Source organism: Rattus norvegicus, chromosome 2 (assembly GCF_036323735.1).
Source record: "Rattus norvegicus strain BN/NHsdMcwi chromosome 2, GRCr8, whole genome shotgun sequence".
In the NCBI taxonomy this organism is placed as follows: domain Eukaryota; kingdom Metazoa; phylum Chordata; class Mammalia; order Rodentia; family Muridae; genus Rattus; species Rattus norvegicus.
The window spans coordinates 130,304,688-130,312,709 of record NC_086020.1 but is presented as its reverse complement, the minus strand read 5'-3'; positions in this window follow the sequence as shown (position 1 = coordinate 130,312,709).

Below are 8,022 nucleotides of genomic sequence, written 5' to 3'. Positions count from 1 at the left end.
ACAGTTGAACCAGCACTATTTGTTGAAAATGCTATCTTTTTTTCCATTGGATGGTTTTGGCTCCTTTGTAAAAAATCAAGTGACAGTAGGTGTGTGGGTTCATTTCTGTGTCTTCAATTCTATGCCGTGGGTCATTCTATCTTTCTATGTACCAATACCATGCAGTTTTTATCACTATTGCTCTGTAATACTGCTTGAGTTCAGGGATAGTGATCCCCACGGAAGTCCTTTTATTGTTGAGGATAGTTTTAGCTATCCTGGTCTTTTTGTTATTCCAGATGAATTTGGAAATTGTTCTGTCTAACTCTCTGAAGACTTGGATTGGAATTTTGATGGGGATTGCATTGAATCTGTAGATCGCTTTTGGTAAAATGGCCATTTTTACTATATTAATCCTGCCAATCCATGAGCATGGGAGATCTTTCCATCTTCTGAGGTCTTCGTCAATTTCTTTCTTCAGAGTCTTGAAGTTCTTATTGTACAGATCTTTTACTTGCTTGGTTAAAGTCACACCGAGGTTCTTTATATTGTTTGGGTCTATTATGAAGGGTGTCATTTCCCTAATTTCTTTCTCGGCTTGTTTCTCTTTTGTGTAGAGGAAGGCTACTGATTTATTTGAGTTAATTTTATACCCAGCCACTTTGCTGAAGGTGTTTGTCAGGTTTATTACTTCTCTGGTGGAAATTTTGGGATTACTTAAATATACTATCATATCATCTGCAAATAGTGATATTTTGACTTCTTCTTTTCCCACCTATATCCCTTTGATCTCCTTCATTGTCTGATTGCTCTGGCTAGAACTTCAAGAACTATATTGAATAAGTAGGAAGAGAGTGGGCAGACTTGTCTAGTCCCTGATTTTTGTTGGATGATATTTTCTAGTTCCATCCATTTGCCTATGAATTTCATGAAGTCATTGTTTTTGATAGCTGAGTAGTACTACATTGTGTAGATGTATGACAGTTTGTGTATCCATTCCTGTGTTGAAGGGCATCTGGGTTCTTTCCAGCTTCTGGGTATTATAAATAAAACTACTATGAACATAGTGGAGCATGTGTCCTTGTTGTTCGTTAGAGCATCATTTGGGTATATGCCCAGGAGTGGTTTGGAGAGGTACTAAATTAGGAAAATGTCCTAATTTCTGAGGAACCTTCAGACTGATTTCCAGAGTGGTTATACCAATTTGCCATCCCACCAAAAATGGAGGGAGTATTCCTCTTTCTCCACATCCTCACCAGCATCTGTTTTCACCTGTGTTTTTGAGCTTAACCATCCTGACTGGTGTGAGGTGGAGTCTCAGGATTGTTTTGATTGGCATTTTCCTGATGACTAAGAATTTAAAGCATTTCCTTAGGTACTTCTCAGGCATTTGATATTCCTCAGCTGAGAATTCTTTCTTTAGCTCTGTACCTCATTTTTTAATAGGGTTATTTGGCTCTCTGGAGTCTAAATTCTTGAGTGCTTTGTATATTTTGGATATAAGCCCTCTCTCAGTTGTAGGATTGGTAAAGATCTTTTCCCAATCTGTTGGTTGCCTTTTTGTCCTAATGACAGGGTCCTTTGCCTTCCAGAACCTTTGAAGTTTTATGACATTCCATCTGTCGATTCTTGATCTTAAATCATACGCCATTGGTGTTTTGTTCAGGAAAATTTCCCCAGTGCCCATGCGTTAGAGGCTCTTATGCACTTTTCTTCTATTAGTTTGAGTTTCTCTGGTTTGATGTGGAGTTCCTTGATACACTTGGACTTAAACTTTGTACAGAGCAATAAGAATGGTTTACTTTGCAATCTTCTACATGTTGACCTCCTGTTGAGCAAGTACAATTTGTTGAAAACGCTATCTTTTCTCCACTTGGTGGTTTTAGCTCCTTTGTCAATGATCAAGTGACCATAGGTGTATGTGTTTATTTTTGTGTCTTCACTTCTATTCCATTTATCTACCTACCTGTTTCTGTACCAACACCATACAGTTTTTTTTTTATCACTATTGCACTGTAATACTGCTTGAGGTTAGGGATGGTGATTCTCTCAGAAGTTCTTTTATTGTTGAGGATAGTTTTCTGCTATCCTGGGTTTTTTTTATTCCAAATGAATTTGCAAATTATTCTTTCTAACTCTGTGAAGAATTGAGTTGAAATTTTGATGGGGATTGCATTGAATCTAAAGATTGCTTTTGGCAAATGGCCATTTTTACTATATTAACCCTGCCAAACCATGAGCATGGGAGTCTTTCCATCTTCTGAGACTGTCTTCAATTTCTTTCTTCAGAGACTTGAAGTTTTGTCCTTCAGACTTTCACTTGCACCAAGTCATTTTGTATTGTTTGTGACTATTGTGAAGGTTGTCATTTCCCTAATTTCTTTCTCAGCCTGTTTATCCTTTGAGTAGAGGAAGGCAACTGACTTGGTTGAATTAATTTTATATCAATCCCATTTACTTTATTGAAATTGTTCATCAGGTTTAGAAGTTTTCAGGTGGAATTTTTGAGGTCACTTAAATATACTATCTTATCATCTGCAAATAGTGATATTTTGAATTCTTCCTTTACAATTTGTATCCCTTTGACCTCTTTTTGTTGTCTAATTGCTCTGGCTAGGACTTCAATCACTATATTTATTAGGTAGCAGAGGGTAGCCTTGTTGGGGACCAATGGAAGGAAAGCCCTTGGTCCTGCCAAGGCTGGATGCCCAGTGTAGGGGAATGCCAGGGATTGTTTTGAAAGGGGGGTGGTTGAGGAGAAGGTCACCTTTATAGAAGAAAGGGATGGGGATGTGATGGTGGCCTATGTCTGGGAAACCAGGAAAGGGAATAACGTTTGAAATTTAAATAAAAAAATTTCAATATAAAACATGAAAACAGAAAAAAACAATAGGTAGGGATAGGGTGGACATCTTTTCTAGTCCCTGATTTTAGTTGGATTGCTTCATGTTTCTCTCCATTTAGCTTGTTGTTGGCTACTGGTTTGCTGTATGTTGCTTTTACTATGTTTATATATGGACCTGATCTTTCCAATACTTTTATAATGAAGGGGTGTTAAATTTTATCAAATGCTTTTTCAGCATCTAATGAAAAGATTCTGTGGTTTTTTTACTTTGAGTTTGTTTATATATTGGAATAAGTTAATGGATTTCTGTATATTGAGCATTCCTGGGATGAAGCATACTTGATCATGTTGAATGATATTTTTGGGGTCATCTTGGATTCGGTTTACAAGAATTTTATTGAGTAGTTTTGCATGGATAGTCATAAGGGAAATTAGTCTGAAGTGGAAATTGATCTGAAGTTCTCTTTCTTTGTAGGGACTTGTATGGTTTAGGTATAATCATAATTGTGGGTTCAAAGAATGAATTGGGTTGTGCTACTTCAGTTTCTATTTTGTAGACAATTTGAAGAGTATTGGTATTTGGTCTTTTTTGAATTTAAATGTCTGATAGAATTCTGCATGAAAGCGATCTGGTTCTGGGCTTTTTTTTTTTTTTTTTTTTTTTTTTTTTGGCTAGGAGACATTACTGACTGCTTCTATTTCTTTAGGGGTTATGGGACTGTTTCGATGGTTTATCTGATCCTGGTTTAACTTTGGTATCTGGTATCTGTCTAGAAAATTGTCCATTTCATCCAGATGTTCCAGGATTGTTGAAGAAAGGCTTTTGTAATAGGATCTGATGAAATTTTTAGATTTCTTCAGATTCTGTTATTATGCCTCCTTTTTCATTTCTGATGTATTTTTAAATTTGGATACTCTCTCTGTGCCCTTTGGTTATCTGGCTAAGGGTTTATCTATCTTGTTGATTCTCTCAAAGAACCATCTCCCAGTTTTGTTGATTCTTTGTATAGTCCTTTTTGTTTCTACATTGTTGATTTTAGCCCTGAGTTTGATTATTTCCTGCCTTCTATTCCTCTTGTGTATATATGCTTCTTTTTGTTCTAGTGCTTTTATATGTGGTGTTAAGCTGTTTATGTGTGTCCTCTCCTGTTTCTTTTTGGAGGCACTCAGAGCTTTGAGTTTTCCTCTAGCACTGCTTTCATTGTGTACCATAAGTTTGGGTATGATACCTTAAATTCTAAGAAGTCTTTAATTTCTTTCTTTATTCCTTTCTTGACCAAGTTATCATTGAGTATAGCCTTGTTCAACTTCCATATATATATATATATATATATAGGCTTTCTGTTGTTATTGAAGACCAGCATTCCTCAGTGGTGTTCTGATACATAGCATGGGATTAATTCAATCTTCTTTTATCTGTTAAAGCTCGTTTTGTGACCAATTCTATTGTCAATGTTTGAGAAGGTACCCTGAGGTGCTGAGAAGGTATATTCTTTTTTTTTTTTTTTAGGATGAAATGTTCTATTGATGTATGTTAAATCCATTTATTTAATAACTTCCTTTAGTTTCTGCCTGTCTCTGTTTAGTTTCTGTTTTTATGAAATGTCCATTGCTAAAAAAGGGATATTGAAATTGCCCACTATTATTGTGTGTGGTGCAATTTGTGTTTTTGAGCTTTAGTAAAGTTTCTTTTATGAATGTGGTTTCCTTGCATTCAAAACATAGGTTTTCAGAACTGTAGTTCATCTTGGTAGATTTCTCTTTTCATGTGTATGAAGTGTCCTTCTCTGTTTTTTGGTAGCTTTTGGTTGAAAGTCGATTTATTTGATAGTAAAATGGTTACTCTAGCTTGGTTCTTGGAAATTACTTACTTACTTAATTAATTAATTAATTATTTGGATTTTTACGGTGAGGTAATGTCTGTCTTTGTCACTGAAGCATATTTCCTGTGTGCAGCAAAATGCTGGATCCTTTTCATGTACCCAGTCATTTATTGGGGAATTGAATTCATCTATGTTAAGAGATATTAAGGAAAAGTGAGTGTTGCTTCCTGTTATTTTTGCTAGAGGTGGAGTTATATTTGCAGGGCAATTCTCTGTTGGGTTTGTTGAAAGAAGATTATTTTCTTGCCTTTTCTAGGGTGTATTTTCCCTCCTTGGTTTGGAGTTTTCCATTTATTATCCTTCGTAGGGCTGGATTTGTGAAAAGGTATTGTTTAAATTTGCTATTGTGATGGAATATCTTAGTTTGCCATCTATGTTAATTGAGAGTTTTGCTGGGTATAGTATCCTGTTTTGGCATTTGTGATCTCTTGGCGTCTCTATGACATCTTTCTGGGATATTCTGGCTTTTAGGTTCTCATTTGAGAAGTCTGGTGTAATCCTGATAGGTTTGCCATTATATGTTACTTGACCTTTTTCTCTTAATGCTTTTAATATTCTTTGTTTTGTGCATTTGTTGTTTTGATTATTATAAAACAAAAGGTGTTTCTTTTCTGTTCCAGTCTATTTGGAGTTCTGCAGGTTGCTAGGATGTTCATGGGCATCACTTTTTTTTTTAGGTTAGGGAAGTTTTCTTCTATAATTTTATTGAAGATATTTACTGGCCCTTTAAGTTGGGAATCTTCACTGTCCTCTATACCTATTATCCTTAGGTTAGGTATTGGTATTGTGTCCTGGATTTCCCAGTTGTTTGGGGTTAGGAGGTTTTTACATTTTCTCTGACTGTTCTGTCAATGCTTTGTATGGTATGTTCTGCTCCCAAGATTCTCTCTTCTGTCTCTTGTATTCTGTTGGTCATGCTTGCATCTATGACTGCTGATCTATTTCCTAGGTTTTTTTCTTTCCAGTGTTGTTACTCTTTGTGATTTCTTTATTGTTTCTATTTCCACCTTTAAATCCTGGATGGTTTTGTTCAGTTTCTTCACCTATTTGGTTATATTTTACTCTATTTCTTTAAGGGTTTTTTGTGTTTCCTCTTTAAGGGCTTCTACTTGTTCATCTCTGCTCTCCTGTATTTCTTTAAGGAAGGTATTTATGTTCTTAAAGTCTCTATCATCATCATGAGGTGTGATTTTCCATCAGAATCTTGCTTTTTGGGTGTGTTGGGATATTTAGTATTTGCTGTGGTGGGAGATTTGGGTTCTGATGATGCTTAGTAGTCTTGGTTTCTGTCGGTTTGGTTCTTGTGCTTGCCTCTCACCATTTGGTTATCTCTTATGTTAGTTCATCTTGCTGTCTCTGACTGGAGGCCTCCTCCTCCCTCCTGTGGGCCTGGGAGCATGTGATTTTAGGAGTGAGAGTGAGATTTTTCTCCCTCTGGGAAGGATTTGGATAAGGAAGGCTGTGGGCCAGTCTTCGCTCTGGGTCCAGATGGAGAGTTGAAGGATCCTGTCCCAGGCGGCTCCATGGTTCCTGTGTTCTGTGCACTCCCAGCAGGTTCCTCTTTGGACAGTTATTGGAGCAGAAGTGTGGTCTCATTTGTGAGCAAAGGAGTGAGATCACTCCTGGGAGACCAGCTCTCCTGGGGCAGGATTCTGATATGGAGGGCTGTAAGTCAGCCTTAGCTCGAGGATGTAGATGGAGACAGGAAGCTAAACTAACTATATTCTTTTTTTTTGTAGGACTCCAATATATATTTATTAATTTTAGTAGCATTTTTATACCTATGGCATTAAGAATAAATGATAATGTATAACATACTCTATAAACAAAATACAAAGTTCTGGACATTTATTATTTTGCTATTCTATTGTAAAACTATTCGTGAATAATTTTCAACTTTGAGCATCATCTTTTGCTTTCTGAGACTAACTATATTCTTAATGTATTGATGAAAAATGAACTTTTTGTAGAAAAGTGAGCAGTACATTTAAGTGAATAAATTAATTTTTTGTGTTATAGTTCCTAAAATATTGTCAACAATCTTATTTTTTCACTGTTATAATGATTTATAGAAAAACTTCTAAAAAAGATTGTGTTTTTGTTTAAAATATCCATAACTAAAGGTTGAAGTTATTAGAATTCTTTTGACTTCATAAGCAAGATTTTATATAAACTTAATGAAATTAAAAAATGTCTATCCATGACATATTTTGCATGTTATGTTTTTGATGGCTTTAAAACTTTTTAATATCCCCTATAGATTTTAAAACATCTCTCAAAATATGACAAACTGTATGCCAAGAACTCATTGACCATAAGAAAAAATAAGCACATTTCAGTTATCTATTTAACTTTTTACTTTGTAATACCAAATGTCAGCACAAATAGTATACAAATACACTCTATAATACATCTAATAAGGAGACTATCATGAAGATGTTTTTAAAATGACACACATAATTTTAGCTTCTGTAAAATTTTTCCGTAGTACATAAAAAAGGATCTTGTAATTTAAACTATTTTTCTGAGTATGTCAGCAGAAGTGGAGTTCATTAAGTTGATATAGATCTTTTCCCAACCTTAACCAGGCACATGTATAAGTTTAGCAGACTATTTATGTGGCAAATTCACTGAAACTGCTTAGTTAATATAATGTGCCATTCATGCTATCTATTTCAAATTACATGTTTGGATTCCCACACAACCTAAAATTCAATCTCCTTTACTACAATTTCAGCAAATTTTATCCTTAAATATAAATCCTGGAAATGAAATAGTCTGAATTTTTTGCAGTCTCACAAGACAAAAAGTAATATGATATGTGCTATGGCAGCAACCATAAAAAATTAACCAATTAGAATACTGAATAAAAATGGTAACCTTATTGTGAAGGAGGTAGGTATTATTTTTATGGCTCTAAGAACTCATATTTATCTCTTTGGCATTTTCCATTCTACTAACAATGGAAATGTACTTTGGAAATCTTCAACTAAATATTTTTGTATTCATACATTCATTTTGTAGCTGTATTCTTTATTTTACTTAAATTATTTGATCAATATCTTCTATATTTTTCACATCTTCCTGATAAATAATATAAACAAAGCAAAATCATCCAAATTTTATCACATTGTCTGTACGTTCCCCCATTGTCAGTTGTATTTATAAATTTTCTTTCTCTCCATTACTTAATTTAAAACTATTTGGAGTTATCCCTATAATAAATTTTGATAGGAATAATCTTTGACTAAATACTGATTCTTTGGGTTGATTTTAGGATCATGAATGTTCCCACTTTTTTATTATTACTTTTAT